Below are 17,512 nucleotides of genomic sequence, written 5' to 3'. Positions count from 1 at the left end.
TTACGTTTTTATTTACTTTCCTGATTGCTGCGGCAGGCCCGGGCCTGTGCATCAGGGCCCCAAGCGCACCGCCAGCAGCCCCAGGAGGGGAACAAGCTCCCTGCTCGGCGCTCCGCGTTACCCCTCCCAGAGCGGGGGTCTGGCGCGGCGGGCAGGACGGCCCTCCCGGCCCCGCCGCCTCCCGCTCCAGGCAGGCAGCGCTCCGCTGCCAGAGCCCTCCGAGCCCGGCCCCGCCGCCGAGCCCGCCCCGCCGCCGGCTCCTCCTCCCCCGCCGCCGCCGCTCCGCCAGCCGCCAGTCGGGCCTGAGACCCGCGCCCGGCTGCGGGGCCTGCGCCGAGCGCCGGCGGAGGGCGGGCAGGGGAGAGCAGCAAGGAGGGGCAGCGGAGACCGAGCCCGCCGCGTCACATGAGCTGACAGGACCCGCTCCCGTTCCCGTTCCCCTCCGCGCAACAAAGACTCGGGAGCTCCTGTGCCCGCCGCGGGACGGGGCGGGGCGGGGCGGGACGGGGCTGCCATGGGACCCTGAGGGCCGCCGGCCCGCACAGGTAAGCGGCGGCGGGGGTGTGTGTGTGTGACCCCGGTGTGTGCGGCGTTTGCTGGGGGTGTTATTTGCTTTCCACACCCTCCCTCCCTCGGGTCCCTCCGCCGCCTTCCCGCGTGTGAAGGGCGGGCGGGGGCTCGGGCAGCCGGGCAGTCCCCGCGCGTGGAGGTCTGTCCGTCTCGTTAGTCTCCGGTTCCTTCATGTTATTTCATTTTTTTAGGCAGTCAAACAGTTAAAACTGTGGGGGCTTGTGCGTTGCCACCCCCCTCTTTCCCCTCCCCTAACCCATCTCTTACCTATCTCCCTCCCCTCCCCCCTTATGGACCTCCACGTCGTGACCTTTCTGGCTGTTAAGGATAATATTAAGGTGATCTTTATTTTTGTTAAAGCATTGTCCTGCTTACGAGCGTCCTTTCCCAAGCCAGATTACTGCCGGGCTGGTAGGCAGCCCCCTGCCCCCCGGGACTTGCCCATTGGGACAGTGGCTGGAAGTTGTTGACAGCGGCGGGAGCGCACGTGTGCCACACGCTCCTCGAGCCGCCGAGGTTTAGGGCTGGAAATTCCCGCTGGGAGCCCGGGCAGCCACACTGCCGGGGGAAAAATACCCCAGCAAGGCTGGCGGCTGAAACCTCTGCTTGTTTGGGAAGCCTTCTAGCCGGGTTGTGGGGCTTGCAGGGGTCCCGGGAGCATAGATGTCGGGCGAAGTTTGTGGGTGGGTGAAGGCGGTCCTGGGGATGTTTGCTGGGGGTGCGGGAGGGGATTGCAGGGAGCTGGCAGGGTGGCACGGGTGATGGGAATGAGCAGCTGTGGACAGCCTGGGCAGGGTGCTTGACCCCTCTATTGTGTGGATGGTTCAGTGTGATGCTGCTGAAAGGAGCAGTGTGAGGGATAGTGTGGGGGTTTTTTGTTTGGTTTTGGTTGTTCTTTAAGTGGGGTGTTGTTTTTTTTTTGGTTGTTGTTGTTGTGTGTGTTTTTGTTGTTGTTGTTTTGTGGGTATTTTTATGTTATCGGTTTTTTTAAATCTTATTTTTGGCTTGTGACCCAGTATACTGTGATATGAAAATAATCTTTCCTGGGCATGGTTAGCATCTTCCTTCATATGCCAGGTGGCCACTGGCTTGAGTTTTAATGGAGGTGCCCCTAAACTCTGGCTCTGTCGAACTGGGAGTGTCCCTGGGCAGAAGTCTTCCTCTGCGTGGTTATCTTGGCTTGTGTGGATGGAGAGGAAAATGCAGTTCCCTTTCAAAGGGAGATGCTTGGTCAGCCTTTATAATAGTCTTAAATCTCTTCAAGTCAAAATTAAACAAAATAGAACTACGAGGTGAGGAGAAACAAGCTACCTGCAGCCCTCTATGTGCCAGGTGGCTGTGAGGGCAGAAGCAGTTTCTGGCAAAGCCATTTGTGTTTGAGTGGTATTGCAGGACTATGGTTCAAGCAGTAGGAAACTTTTGGCATGCCAGGGAAGGTGCTGGGCAGTGAGGAAGCCGAGGGTGTGTAGAACCTTTCAGTGCAGTTGATGTGTCCTGAGGTGTTTCACAGCTCCTCTCGCTGCAGGGTTTGGAAAGAAATGGGGTGCATGAGCGAAGAAGTTGGGCAGATACTGCTGTTGGCCTTGGCTGTTCAAAAACTATGAATTAGCCTACATCTGCTGCCCACACCCCAGCATTTTTAAGGAATTGGTGTCCTTCAGGTTGAGCCACATTTGCAAGTTTATGCCTATCTTCATGCAGACTTGGACTTGGAGTTTATTTTTAATGGAAGCCGAACATCTTAAGCAGTGTGACTTCAGCTACAGCAGCAAATGTTCCAAAGCTGGGCAAAACTGTGAAAACAGAGAATACTAATTTTAATTGTGCATTTTTCCACAACTCCTTCTTTTCTCAAGATTTCTGTCCAACTCTCCTCACTTTACAGGAGTTTCTTGGTCATGGTGGAAAACAGAAGGTAACTTGTCAATAGCCAGCTCAAGTTGTGCTGCTGTGGGCTGAGAATGTGACTAGTTTTTAATGTAACCAACTAGCTGTGTTACAAGGGTCTGATCTGAGACCCTGAGAGTTTGTTTCATGTGGGTCATTAACTGCTGTGGAAGACCAAATGATTGTGGCTGACAACTTGTGTCTTCATGGAATAGGAGAAAAAGTTGGTTTTTTCTCTGGAGTGGATGGGAGGTTTGAAGTGAAAGTTCATCTGTCCCTTCCCTTTAAAAGAATGTACAGCACATTTTTGAAACTGAGTCATCAGGTACAGTTTATTTCAAGTATTTTAAGCTGTTATGAATTTGATGCACTTTGGCCACATGCTCACTGGAAATTGTTAGACAGTCTTGCTCAGATTTGCCCTGGCTGGGCTCAGAAAGGTGATGAGGGAGTTTCCTTGCTGCAGCCCTTTTAAATATTACCAGACCAAAAGTATCTTAAAAGGGGTGGAATATTTTGATGTCCTGTGCTCCAGACAAACTGGGAAGGGAGCATGCAAGGCTCTTGTCCACCAGCCAAGTGTGGATGTGCTATCAGCCTCCCACTGATAAACCAGGGTTACCTTTTGACTCTCTCTGAGCTGTGCTTCTTCAGAGGTGTAGCACAGGATCGGGCACATGGTCTGTGGAGGGCAAATTCCCTCCAAAGTCACTTTGTCATGGAAGTCATATCAAGGATGCACAGATTGAGGAATGATTATTAACGTCTGATGACCTGACCAGGATTGTGTGGTGATACTGAATAATAAATAAAAGGTTTTATGTCCTATAAGCTTGGTTCTAGCTTCAGGATAAACTGCAAGGCCTTTGAAAATATCTGAATTCGATGGCCCTCTGGTAACTTCAAATAGGTGCAAGCATTAGTTGCTTGAAACAAGCCCTTAAAAATAAGAACAGACACAGATGCAGGCTGTAGGTAGGAAAAGTGAAAGAGCTAATTGCTATTATTCAGTGTATTTTTCAAATCACGTTTAATCCTGCATATATGATTCTGTGGGTGACCCAGCAGCTCCAGCAGTTTATTCATTTATTTAAAACAGCTTTGTAGTTCACCTTGAAAACCACTTCCTGCCATATGGTTATATTATTTCCCTATGCCACGTTTTTTGCTAATTATCAAGACCATTTGCTTTAAAATAGGTGTTTTTAATTTCACAGCCTTGTCTGCCTCTTCTGCTTGATCCTGCCCTGGAGTCAAGAGGCTGTGTCTGTTCATTCTCCATGGCAACAGGCTATGATTTACTTATTTCAATTTAATTAAAAAGCAGATATCAAATTCTAGGCATTTTATATGTTTCTTATATTAGAAAAATATCCGTGGATCAGTCTCCACAACAGATCTAGCAGTCTCAACAGTAAAATTCTCGACCTAAGCCACTGGTTTCTTTCTCAGTCCACCCCTTGGAAGAGTTTAGGAGAGGGGGGGAGTGTTGTAGCCTGTCCTCAGGTGAATTTGTATGCAGGCTAGAAATGAAGGTCTAAGTCCTAAATTGGTTTTTCAAGCTCTGTGATTGTACAAATACTAGTTTGTGTTAGTCAGGGATAAGGAAACATGGGCAATGACAGGTAGTTGCTGGCTGAAGAGGGGATTAGGGTCAAGAAAGGACCTTGGGGTTGGATGGAGGAGCGTGGTGAATTTACTAACCTATAGGTGTTAGGTTTGGTAGAAAATGGATGGAGTGGAAGCTGTGTAATTAACTGCCAAAATTAACACTCCTTTTTGCCTTCAATGCCAACACACCAATTCTTAATAGGATTATTTTCCCTTGAAGGGCCTGTTGAGATGACTCAGCCTTTGGAGTACCTGCATGCCAGTGGTGGTTGCTTCCTAGGAGAAGCTGTGCCTGCTGAGTTGTATAACTAGACTCAGGTGCTATTTCTGAGCTCTGATAATGTGTGGAAGAAGACAAGTTGGCTGTGCATTTTTATTAAGCCTTAAGGAGCAGTTATCATCAGAAGAGTGCCTGCACAAAACTACACCTTTGGATTTTTTTTTCCCCCTTTAGTGTTGCTACTCCCAGTGCTTTTTCACAGTCACGACTGGCAACTATAACAACAGGCACAGGTTCTTGCTTCTCCTAACCCTGCCAAAGCCCATGAGGGTATGTCAGAAAACATGGGGACTCTTTCCTGTCTTGCTTATCTGTATCGATTAAAATTATATACAGAGTTTCTGGCCGCATGCACCAACTGGGAAGAGATCCTCTTTGAGTCGGTGAGGTAAGCAGTTAAGCTGTGTTTACTAGTAAAAGTGAGCATGTTTGGTCTGTGAGCGGTGTATCTGAAATCTCATAATGTTATTCCTAATAATAACAGAATAAACCCAAGCAAAACCTCAAAGCAAGCTTTTGTTTGTTACTCTGTTTAAGCAGATACATTCAAAGAATTTATATCCAACTGGCAACATTCTTAATCCTTTATTACTGGTTTTACTAGAGTACAGTGATGATCTGTATTCTTTAAGAGTGCATCTGTTCCTCTTGCTTATCCAGCTTTGAAGTAGACCTTGCTGATATTAATTTCTCTATAGCCTGTAACCTCATCTATAAAATGAAGGGAATACTTCATACAGGCAGCTGTGAAGTTACATTTATTGTCTGCAAATTGCTTCTAGTAATTGAGCAGAGGAGGAGGTGGAGAGAAATAAAGACAGTGGAGTTAATATGGGCTTGTTTTTTTTTTTAATAAAAGAAAAGCATAATTTTTGTTCATATGATGATGTAGAAGCTAATGGGAAAAGAAAAATGCACCCTGAAACTAACTGTTAAGTTTGTAATGAAAACAGACATTTCTTTAATAGAGTGATGAAGGCAGCCATCTTGTTTGATAATAACAGAGTTCAGTTTAGAAATAGGGGAGATTATTATTGGAAATTCTGCAGTACCTCTTGTATTTCTGTCTGGTTTGGGTCTGCTCAGTTTTAGTGTTGTTTTTTATCTGCGTGACTGCCTTCATAAATGCTACTGGTATGGACACCTTAATAATAGGTAAAACTACCTGTTTTAAGATTATTAGCAAACACCTCTATTGCAGACTTTTCAGCTAGGCTGCTTGTTTTGTGCTGTACAGTATCCTTGTTGAATGAAACTGCAATTCCATGTGGGTTAGGATGGATTTTCTTGCTGTGGCTGACCCAGTCTAACCACTTGCTCCTCCTAAGAGGGGTGATCATGCCTTGCTCCTGCCTCTGTGGCCATGTTCCTTGCCTTGTGGATACAGCTTGTTCAGCTTTTGGAAAGCTGACCTGTCCAAAACCATAAGAAAGTGAATTTTTTTCTCCTGGGACAGAGAGCTGAACCTGTTCACCAGGTTCAGGCTCCTATCAAAGCTGCCACTAAGGAGGGGCGAGATTTGTTTTGCCAGCAGTGAAAGGTAAGGAATGAAAGAAAGGTGAAAATGGGGCCCCGTTTTTTGGCAGCAGTGACCTATTAGCCTGGTTCAGTTGTAATGTGAAGCCTCGCCTTCAGCTTTCCTTTTCAGATCCCTCCCTTCCCCCCTGCACCTCTTCTGTCCTTCAGATATACTCATGTGCCTCCAGATGCCAGCTTCATTCCCAAGCAGTATTTTCAAAATGGGGGAAAAAATGGGGAGAGGTTGAGTTTCACTGCCTCTACAAATGGAGGCATACTGTAGTTCATGAGACCCCATTGCTGTGAGCTTAAGAATTATTATTATTGTTGTTATTATTAGGCTCATGTATTATTATTAAGAAGCTCAAAAAATAGTAACTGTAATCATTCTTTATGAGAGGGCAAAAGGAAACTGCCTGGTGGGATAGCTGTAGGCCAGGTTTGTAAAAGAGCTTCCCCAAACCTGGTGATGGTGACTGGACCGAGACCCTGGAGCTGGTGGGACCAGGTGGTCTGGAGTAAATGACAAGGAGAGGAAAAATCTGGAGAATTTTCTGCATGCCATGATGAGCCAGGTCTAGAGCTGGGTACCACGGCACCAGGAGGAAGTCTCTCCTCCGAACTGTGGCTTGCAGTTGTTCCAAGTGCTACTGTCTAGTTAATTTTCAGACACTAGCAGAAATTGGGAAGGCCTTGCAGGACATTGCTATGGTATTATAGAATGGTGCCATCTTGCTCCAGGGATGTGATGAAGCCCAGGGTGAGATGAAGCTCAGGCTCCATGGGAGCTGGCCAAGGCAAACTTCACTTCTGCTGGCTGGCAGGGCTGGTGTTTCTGCCTTGGCTTTGCCACTGATGTTTTGGTTGTATCTGCATTAGCCTGTGCTGGCTGCAGGGAGGACGTGTCCCCAGTGAGACACATGCCCAAGCATCAGTTTAGCAGGGGCACAGTGCAGATTGGAGCGTACATTTGGAGATGAGCTGGGGGCATCTGTTGGCCTACAGCAATTGCCTTATGGCCAAAGGAGCAGAAGCAGTGCCTGTCTGGTGAATTTTCTACAGCATGAAGGTGGAGATGATGTCAGTGAAGAGCAGTGTGCCAGAGGCAGCAGGATGCAGTGAGCCTGTGCACGTGTGGACTGACCCTGCAGCTGTACTTGGCGGGAGGGACAGGTTGCAATTGGTGTGGTGCACAAATTAGAAATGTTTGTGCAGCCATTTTCAAATAAGGAAAGTCATAGGAGGGATGAGGGAATTTGCTCCGGCTTTGAGAGTTAAGAGATTTGTTTCATGCTGCACTGTAGTTGGGTTGGGTTTTTGAAGCATTTAAACCTAAATTCTTCTCATTGGTAGCAGAAGACATGGGGGAAGAAAGGTTATTGTAGGGTTGTGTTGCGTTGCATGGTAAGATTATACACTGGGTAGCTCTTACAGTGGGATGTAAATTCTCACAAGGATGGAGTGAATAAAAGAAAGAATCAGTGCATTGATATTAAATAATGATGGCACTGAATATGATGAGTACAAAGTGTCTTTGTTTTCAAGGCTATGTTTGGGGTTTTTTTAAACTGACACATTTATAAGCCAGCTGCAATATATTTTTAAAAGACACATTTGTAAGAGTGGGAGCAATGCAGAAAATGCTGGAAGTAATCTCGTTGAGAGGTATGGGTTTTTTCCATTCCTTTGCACATGCATGCAGCCTCTGGGGAAGATGTTAGTGAAGGAGCTTGGATAATCGGGGTCTTCTCTGGAGCTGCCATTGTTCTGATTGATGTAGTGCATATTAGCTGGGGAATGTGTAGAGATGCATGGGCTGATGGGCTGTCTGGGGTTTCATCTCTGCAGTCTCCCTTTTTTTCACTCCTCCTGGATAGAGATATATATATCCTGGCAGATTTGTCTTCCACCTACATCTCTTTCTCTTCTCATGTAAATACTTGCTGATTTTTTTGGGTTTTGTTTTGGTTTTGTTTTGTTATTGTTGTTCTTCTGGCAAATCTTTTTACTGTGCTTATAATGGGTGACTCTTCTCCTCATGATGGTGGGTGTTCCTGTAAGCTGGTCTCTTCCTCGATCATTTTGCTGAAATTTCATGCAACCCGCCCTGTCTGGGGGCATCTTATCTGCTCTTGTGATGTTGCTCTAGTAAAGATTCAAGTGTTGTAGCTGACTCCAGCAATGCTGCAGCTGCCCTTTGGAGTGTGAATGAATGCAGTAAAAAAAGCAGCCGTTTTGGGCTCCTGTTTGTCCTCAGACCTGAAATGCTGAGAGCACGTTGGAGTTCCCGTGTAGGACTGTAGTAATGAAATAGTACTGGAGGGAGAAGGGAGTAGGAGAGCATGCGATGGTCGTTTCAGATAGATTAACAAAGAGGGGCTATTACAGTGCCAGCAGAAGACATCCTAATCTAGCAAATATTTTAAAAAGCTATTCCAGAGAGTAAGAGGGAAGCCTGAGAGGTCTGTGCTATAATTAATTGCCCAGATACCACTGGAGGAGCAGTTTGAAGAAGGGAACTCATATGGGAGACGGGTGTGGTGTAGAGGGGGAAATGGGAATTTCCTGACTTTTGTTTGCAAGGACCAAATGTAGAAGAAATTTTAGACAAAATAGGTGCAAAGAAGGACTAAAATTAATAGATAATTCAATTTTATTTTATTCTGCACTGCATGCTCCTGGCTAGTGTTACTTGAACATCAATTGAAGCAGTACAGAGCATGCTTGGGAACTGGAGACATTAAGTAGAAAGAGGGAGCGAATCTGATTAGCTTTGCTTTTTGAGCATTAAGCAGAAAGACAGCCTGAAATGTGATTGCAAACAGATAATAGCAGCAGGCTCCTGAGGCACCACCACAACTTGGCATATGGGGTGATGGATCTAACCATGCCATAGAACTGTTCCTTGTAATAGAAGCTGCTTGTTTTTATGTTGTGGTTGCTGTTGTACTTTCTAATTATCCTATTCATTGCTGTCTGCCATTTTGAGCCTGGCCACGTGGGATGGCTCAGCCCCCTGGAATGTGTGCCCTGTGGAGCACTTCTGTCCTGAATAGTAACGGGAGCTCTGGTAGCCAAAGGATGAGAGGGAAGAGGTGCCAAAGCTCAAGGGTCCTAGCTATTTTCCCCCTTATTTCCAAGAATAAGGGAAGTAGCAGCTGCTGCTTTTGCCATGATGAAAAAGATGAGTGCTGATGTTGTGTGTAAATGTCCTAAGTTCCCTCTGAATGTCCAGGTATTGGGGTTTGTTGGGAGAAGGTTTCTAGTGACCTGAAAAAAGAGGCATCTATCAGTTTTACTTATCATTAATAAATAGAAGCTGGCCTTGCTACAGCAGTCACTTTTTTTGAACAGTAGCAGAGATCCCGGAGCCACTTCCAGTCTGGGGCCTCTCTTCCACACAAAGCAAATGCAGCAGAGAAAGCAGGCAGAGGCTAAGCTGGTGCAAGCTGGAATTGGAGCTGCTGTTAGAGCATCCAACTCCCCTGCCCACTGCTTGGGGTGTTTCTGTGTTGTGATCCTTTCCCCAAAGCTGCCTGCTTTCCCTTCTTTCCAGACAAAGCTTTCACTGATGGAAAGTCTAAAAAAACGTTTCCAAAGCTGGTATGGATCAGAGGAATGTAGATAGAATGGGAAGAGCAGACCTCTCTTTAAAACGTCTGAACAAAGCACAGAAGCTCACATGTATATGTGTATATATATATGTATTTTAAGGCTAGAAGGGGTGGGTCAGACTAGTGTTTCTGTGACCTTTTCTCAGCTGTGGCTTGCCTTTCATGAATGCTGCCTTTCCTTGCCTGTCAGGGGACTTCCACTTCCTTCCTGCTGGCCTGCAGGGCTGCAGGCAGCCTCCCTACCCTTGTGGCAGCTCCCAGCTCTGGCTCTGAGCCCAAGCTAATAATCCTGACATATTTTACTGCCTTGTGCTCTGCTCCGTGCCTCGCTGTAGGGGAGACGGTGTGTGAGGTTGTGGTTTGCATGACTTTAAGCATTGCACTGGCCCTGGGGAAACCCAAACCTCGTAATAAGCACCGGCTGAGCCTCTGATAGAGCCTGGCTTTGCTTGGCGTGGCCCCTTGCTTCCCTGCTTGCAGGTGACCAGCTGGCACAGATGTCATCCAAACACACCTTCCAGTTGTCTCAGGCTGCCCGGATGATTACCAGCACTGTGGCGTTCGGGTGGTAGTAGGAGGTGTTGATAGCTAGGAAAGGAAAAATTCATCAGGTACCAGAGAAGGGTAATGAAGATCTCCTCTCACCACTCTCCCCACGCATCAAAGCACTCTTAAAAAAAATAGAGCGCTCATCTTTGACCCCCATTAATGACTGCCTTGGTCTGTGTAAGAGTTTTATGAGTCTGTTGATGCTCCCACAGAGTTTAATTATTTAGAGCATGAGGTGGAGGTTTGTGCTTTCGCTGCTGATGGTGCAGGGTTCAGGCCCTCCTGGCGGGCGGGGGGTTGGTTACAAAGGCAGGCTGGCTGGGAATGCAGCCGCTGGCTCTGAGGAGCCTAAGGGAGGCACGAGCTGCAGCTGTGTGGTCCTTGTCAAGGCTGGGCAAAGCAGCGTATCCTTCTCATTGTGTGAGTTCCACGTGACCTGTCATGTGGAATTCAAGGTCTGTGTCCTTACCATCAGGGCACTTAATGGTCTGGACCTGAGATACCTTAAGCGACTACCTGAAGCTGTTGGGTGGATGTACTTGTGGCAGATCCTGCTTGTTGCTGAGCCCCCCAGTCAGTGCTAGAGACTTTAGGGGCTAGTGTGAGACTTTGGCAGCAATATCTGATTTATCAGCCCGGGGCTACAGGCCTTTCCTGTAGTTCTCTGTAGTATCAAGCCTTTGCCTGCCTCTTTTCTGTGACCAGTCGCCTCATGTTCCCCCCAGGTTCTGCTCTACACTCTAGCAACCAGTTTTCCTACTGTGAAATCCCATCTTGAGTTTGCTGCTTCCTTCCCTTTGCTTGCTCTTACCTTTCCTACTTTTTCTCACCCAGCACTTCAGTGCTGGTAACCCTCCTGAGACTCGGGAACACAGATCGGATATAAGGAACAACCGAGGAACAGTGGGGTGTCTGAACTTCTAGTGGGAAGGTACCAGACTCCAGGTCTGATTGAATGGGATGTGGGCTGGTCTGATGTGTCAGCTGGCCAACTGGAAGGGTCAGATGCTCACCTTCTGGCTGCTTCTGGAATGGGTAAATTCCTTTAGAATTGTGCTGCCTCTTATGTTTGTGGGTCCTTAGGGTGTGCGGTTCTCATCAGCACTGAAATGAAACAGCAGCGTTTGTTGGAGGACTGTAAGTGGAAGCTTCTTTCAGAGCAAAAGTGCTTAGTAGTATTGGTGGATCTGGGTTTGACTGGTAGCCAGATAAATTTATGGGCAGACTAGGAAGCCTTAGTTGATGTGGAAGGTTCACATGACACTGCTCATACCCCACAATATCAGTATTTATATACTGAAAATGCTTATGATGGCAAACACCAAGCCAGTGGATCACCTGGTGCTGTGGCTCAAGGCTGAGCTCATTGTGTGTGCTCTGCTGCCATTTCCTACCCCCTGGGCCCAGGGACACTGGGGCCTTCTTCTCACATCTGTTTTCCCGCTGTCTCCTCATACGTGCTTAATCTCCTATTTTGTGCTGTAGCAAGGGCCTGTGCAGGCTCTTGGTTGCATGCCAATGGGCTTTTCATGCTATCCCTATTTACCCTGGTTTATCTCTTCCCACTCCTTTCCCTCTTCCTATTTCATTTCCTTTGGTATGGGACTAATGTTCCAGGTTGTGTTGAGTCATTGGGTTGAGCTGAGAAAGAGGGTGGAAGGGAAAAAGGGACTTATGCTGGTAAATGTGAGTTTCTGTCATCAACTCAGTCTTCAATTTGTTGTTTATTGTGGATCTAGCTAAATCAGCTGGATCTGCTAGACAAACGTTAGGTGCTCTGTGTCCTGTATCCATATTCTACTCTGTTTTTCTGTTTTTCTTTTTTTTCTTTTTCCCTGAAAATTAATAGGATTCTACCCATTGATGATTAGAACAACGTCTGAAGTTTTGGAATGGATCAGATGCGTCAATCAAATGTTACCACATTGCCAAAGAGAGGAATGCCATCCAGCTGGGGGTAGGGTCTGTTTTTCCTTTGTCCCCATCAGTGTCTAGAGTTCCTGGAAACCTTTTTGGGTTTTTAAATGTGAGAACTTTTAATAGAAAGTACTAGTTTAAAAATTAATTGCTTCATTGTGTGAAAACTTGACTGCTTTTTTTTTGTTGGGATGGAGCAAGGTTGTGCCTCTTTATATTCAAAATGTTATTAATAATGTTGAGGCTTTGCAGGCTTTGGTAAAGAAAACATTTCAGTAACAACTTCAGATATTTTGGGAGGGAAATTTCATGTTTTAAATGAAAAGTAAATCTATTCTGATTACTAAGAAAGATGAAAATAATTTAACTTTTTTTCAGAAATGTCAAAGTTCAGGTCATTTGTCCTAGTTCTTGAAATTAATGTAAACCAGACTAAATACCCCTGCATAACTGTTCCCCTTGCAACAGCGGAGAGGAGGCAAATATCTCAGGAGGAAGCTGCGTTTCTCTGTGTACTGCCTGTGGTCATGTGGCTACTGTGGCAGCAGGTACTGCATGAGACCTGGAATGAAGTAAAAGCGTGGTGGGAATCTGAATCTGAGGCTTTGCATGGGTGTAAAGCGCAGGTTGCAATCCAAGAAGCAAACTGAAGTGGCTTTTTGGCTCCCTTCCAACTGGTAGAGTATGGCTCCCCATTATCTTCTTGCTGGTATGCCACTTAGCTGTTCCAGCAGAGAGGCTGAAGAAACAGAACACTTACCTGGCTCTCAGAAGTGGGATGGACTTTCCAGGTCAGGCATGAGAAGATCTGTGTGTTGGGATTTGTGTCCGGAAGTAATGCTGTTCCAGTTTTGCTCACTTGGAATCTGAAGCTTCTTATGCTTCACATCAATTTCCTGTTCTTGTTAAAATTGCTTTTGCTTTAAAAATGAAGGGTCTTACAGCTAGGGGTTTGACAGAGTGTGCTGCAGAGTGATTCTTTTCTCCTCTGTAAGTTTCCTGAATGAATGATTTTGAAATAAAGTAGTATTTCCCTGCAGAGCCTGCCTCTGTTAAGTCTTTAGACTGTTACAGCAACAGTGAGACTACGAGTGCAATGTTAATAATTTATGTGTGTACCTCATTTTGGACCTTTGTCAGTCATTTCAGCCTTGGCAGGCTGGAAGAGAGATGAGAAAAGTATGTATAAGTTTTGATGCTGTTCCCTCTGCATGTGTTGTCAAGGTAGGCAGAGGATTTGGGTCTTCAGAGCATATCTATCTGGAACCTTTTAGCAGTGCTGAATTCACAGAAGTAATACCAGAAAAATAGCATAATGGTGTTTCATTTCAGTCATCTCTGCATAGGGTTGTACTGTTTTTGTTGGACAAGTGTGGCTGATAAGTTTGTGAGCTTTCCTTGGTTGCAGGAGGTGAGTGGAAGGTGAATTTTTTATGGGTTTCTCCTGTGGGATGAGCCCAGCCAGGGTTTTGCTGCATGTCTATAATCAACCCCAAATGCATCTGTGTTGGTGAGGTTGTGTGTAACTTTCTTCAAAACTGGGCTTCATGTCCTTGATTCTCTCCCTTGCTCCCTTCTAAACGGAGGGAGACGGTCAGCTAGTTTGTGCGTTTCCTGAGTAGGTCTTGCTTGAAGTGAGAAGCAGAAGACTGAGCCAAATGAATATGGGTCTTCAGAAACAAGGCTGATGAGAGGATGTCACCAAAGAACTCAACTGGTTTAAATACAAAGTGTTGCTGAATTCTGTTCTGGAGTTTACTGTTGCAGGTTTGTGCTTGGCATTAGCAATTACCTGAACACCTTCCAGCTTGGCTGGAGATCAGATAGTTCTTCAAATCTTGTTGGAAGCATGGCAGCATGTTTCAGGGAGCTTTGGAGGGCCAGTGTTGTATAATGCATGAACTAGTTGAGGTGTTTCAGCAAGCCTGTGTTCTTGCAGGCAGGTACTGAACAGTTTGAGTCAGATTGGTCTACTTAAGTGGTATTTAGGAAGGAGGTAAATAGTTTGCAGGGAGTTGGAGAGTTAGCTCCCATTTGTTACTCATGGTCCAAAAAGTGGTTGATTCACCTCAGGCAGTGGGAGACCCACAGGTTTTGTACTGCTGGGTCATGGATGGATGGAACTGTCAAGGAGAAAATGTTCTGCAAGAAATCTGTATCTTAAGCTTGAAATAGATTTCTAGAATTGTTTTTTGGGGAAAACGGATGTTTTTTTAAAACTGGATTACATTGTTTCAAATTTAGTTTTTGACTGTCTTGGCTTGGAAGAAGGTTTGGCTCAAAAATGACTCTGTGCAGAAGGATCTGCAGAAAGATGAATGGATAAGAAGAAACTTGGTCTTGTTTTATGTTGCACTCACTAAAAGAACTTTTGGGAGTGAATTTTTCACTATGCTTTGTACCTTTGTATTTAAAACATACTCATTTCCTGGATTCTCTGTTCTGTCAAATCTTTCTAAGAGCTTGTATGTACAGCTTGAAGAAAACAGGATGTAAATGACTTAAGATTTCTTAATCTTAAATTTTAATACTTAAATTGCATAACAACGTGGGTTGGCTGCTGCAGGATGGTTATAGTTCAGGAAGAAACTATGATGCCTTGTTGGACTTCAGATGCATCAGTTGCAGCAATGAGAATTTTTTTTTCCCTTTTTCTCTTTTTTTGACTGATAAACCAGAAGCCTTACTCCTGGCTCTGCACTTGGGTGCTTCATCTAGTGTACATAAGCATTTGTAACAAAAGACTGCAAAGCAGCACTGGTTTGTTCTGCAAAACAGAGGCAATTGGGAAGCTGAGTTGGAAGATTCTCTTTCCTCTTTCTCCTTTATTTTTTTTTTTTTGGCCCCCTCTCCCTCCTCTTTACAAGAAGTTACTTTAAATAGGAAGCTGTTCAGCAGGTTGCAACTAGAATTCTATAATAAGATCTCTGTTCGCTCTCCCTACTTTTTCACATGCAAAGTTGTGGCTGTAATTATATGACAGCTGCCCTCTTGGCTGACATGCAGCAGATTGAACTGGGGATCTCCAGAGCTAAAAGTGTGAGCTGCTACTCTCTGAGCTAAAGCTCTATAGCTGGAGGCTGTAATGATCTATATCCTTCATGACTGAGTGTAGAAGGGAGCTGCAAAAAGCACTCGCTGAGTTATGGTGCATACAGGGTACTTACTGTGTACATGGTCACTTTCCCAGGTGTACTGGAAGCTTTTTTTGAGTGGTTTGTGATAATTGTACAAACTGTTGTCAACTCATGGGTGCTTTAAAATGACGATCTGTTTTGAAGCCTTTCTACCTTAAAAAAACGTTACTAGCCTGTTAGTCAGGCACAGACATTTGTTGCTGTTATGTGTAAGTTGTGCTGAGCTTGAGGTACCCTGATGTTACTGAAGTCCTTCAACTCTACTGCAATGTAAGTAATTGTTACCAATATTGAATGCAGTATGAGAAACTCTGCACTATCAATGGTGTTCAGACAAGTTTGCCTTTATACTTTGCCATTATAATAGGTTTTTCACAGATGGCACCATGGGAGCTTTGTAAAAGCAAAGGAAGGAGAAACTGGAATTGCTGGAATCTCTCCTGTTTCCTCAGGACCAGGAAAATCTGAACAGTGCCAAAGTTTGTTAGGCTGAGAAAAACTGAGAAGCAGAACCGTATGGAGCTTCGTGAGTGGTGTCAGCCATGGGTAGCTTCTGCAACCAGGGTTGTGGGAGAGGGGAAGTGAGTTACAAGTTGAGACATTAATTTTGAACTTTGTGAAACATTAATTTTTGAACCCTTAACACCTCTTTTCCCCACATCCCCAAACAAAAAAAAACCAAAAAAACAACCCTCAAAAACCATAGTAACAATGACAACAAAACCCCAAACCATATAGGAGATAGGCATCTGCTAGCTTTAAATATGGTGAAGTAAGCCTTCCTATAGATCTGCATGGTTCAAAACCAAGCTGATCTTTTTGCAATAAAAAAATAGGAAATATGTAAAGGGTGCAATTAAAAGTTAAATAAAGTATCAACTGAGACAGTCTTTCAGACCTCAAACTTAAGTTAGTTCCAGTCCAGTATGCTAGAAACTTACTTGATACTGTATATATTAACAGGGATATTGTCCGCTGTAAATTAAGATAGTCTCCGTATATGTTAGGCCATATCCTATTACACAAGTCTCACCATACTTAATCATAGTTTAGTAAACACCCCCCATCCTCGTTGCATCCTCCACTGACTTTATTTGCATTATTTTACGCACACGGAGTTAATATTAAGATGCCTGTAGCGTAGCCTAAGCAATTCTTATTTCCTCACCTCTCATTCCTGTCCTGTGCCACCATCATCCCATTGATTTTGGGGGTGCAGCCATTGGCAGGACTGTGCTGTAACATACATTGGTTACCTGCTGTGGGTTAGAAGCCCCATTCCTCCAAACACATGAAATGACCCAGGCTACTTTGTCCATGATTTAGTGATTTAGTCCATGGTGCTGTCTTGCAAGCAGCAGTGTCGGCAGAACTGGGAGGAGATGTTTTGCAGGAGGGGCAGAGGAAATTTATTAAGTTTGTGTTACTCCTGAGGCATCTTATGAGACTGTTCCTATCAGGCAATCTCACCAGTCTTAGGGCTTGATTCCCTACTGCCTGTCCCATCACTCCTTACAGAGGAGTGGGATGAGGATTCTTCCACTTCCCATGGGAGCCTGTTCCAAAGCCTAATAGACTTTTCTGTCAGGAAACATTTCTTGATTGGGCTTTCATCATGGCTGTCAGACTGCTGGTCCCTGGGATGACCTTAGCCTGCATCAATACCAGTGCCTTCCTTGCGCATGCTGCTAGAGCCTGCTCCTCCTTCTCCTCTGGCATTCATTGTAGGCCTGTTTCAGCTGTAAGCAGCTGTACCTTGGCTCAGACTCCACTGTCCTTAGTGCTGCTGTTGGAGGCTGTTGCAGAAGTTGAGATCTGGGAGCCCTCATCAAGGGCCTGACTTGTGATCCGAGACGGACTCATTATCTGAGTCCGTTTTCAAGAATCCTTACTGCTGGCAAGTAAGGAAATACACACTGAAGCAGCATTCATGTGTGTCTCTACCTTGGATAGAGCCAAGTCCAAGGAATCTGTTACAGTACAGCTATCCCATGACCTAATTGTGTTGCTGTCAAATTCAAAAGTGTGCGTAAGACTCCAGTATATTCCTGCAATCCGTTTAAATCAGGGCTTTTGATTTCTTTTACATGACAGAGTTTGTGCTGTCTATGTTGAAGCAGCAAGGAAGAGCAACCCAGCCAAGCTGTTCGTCTGTGAGGCTGTGGAAATACCAACCATGAGGCTCAGCAATGTAGACTCTATATGCAGTGTATCCAATTTGGCAGGTGTGGATGAGGAGTCTGCCTTGCTAGCTCCTCAAGGAGTGACTCTTCCAAGGCTGGTGGCAGTTAGGCCAGGTTGTGGTGGCTGGCTGTGAGCAGACAGACAGGTTTCGTGGGGAGAACAGCATGCACCCAGTGTCACAGCCCTGGTATGCGCTATAGCATAGAGGCACTAGAAGACTTTCCTCCGCAGCACATGGCTGTTGT

General features: G+C 45.5%; 1 protein-coding gene across 5 annotated transcripts in view; it reads left to right on the top strand.

Annotated features, from left to right (window-relative positions):
* Positions 1-281: 281 nt before the first annotated feature.
* LOC131592981 (transcription factor 20-like) overlaps positions 282-17,512 on the top strand; it is a 130,466-nt gene continuing 113,235 nt past the window's right edge. For 4 of the 5 annotated variants that reach the window (XM_058865047.1, XM_058865046.1, XM_058865045.1 and 1 more), the window contains exons 1-2: positions 282-545; positions 11,879-11,986. The gene's annotated coding sequence lies outside the window, so the exon portion shown is untranslated. The remainder of the gene's footprint in view (positions 546-11,878; positions 11,987-17,512) is intronic. The other variant, XM_058865043.1, reaches the window with a different exon arrangement.

This window comes from Poecile atricapillus, chromosome Z (assembly GCF_030490865.1).
Source record: "Poecile atricapillus isolate bPoeAtr1 chromosome Z, bPoeAtr1.hap1, whole genome shotgun sequence".
Taxonomy (NCBI): domain Eukaryota; kingdom Metazoa; phylum Chordata; class Aves; order Passeriformes; family Paridae; genus Poecile; species Poecile atricapillus.
This window is presented reverse-complemented; position numbering and strand designations above follow the sequence as displayed.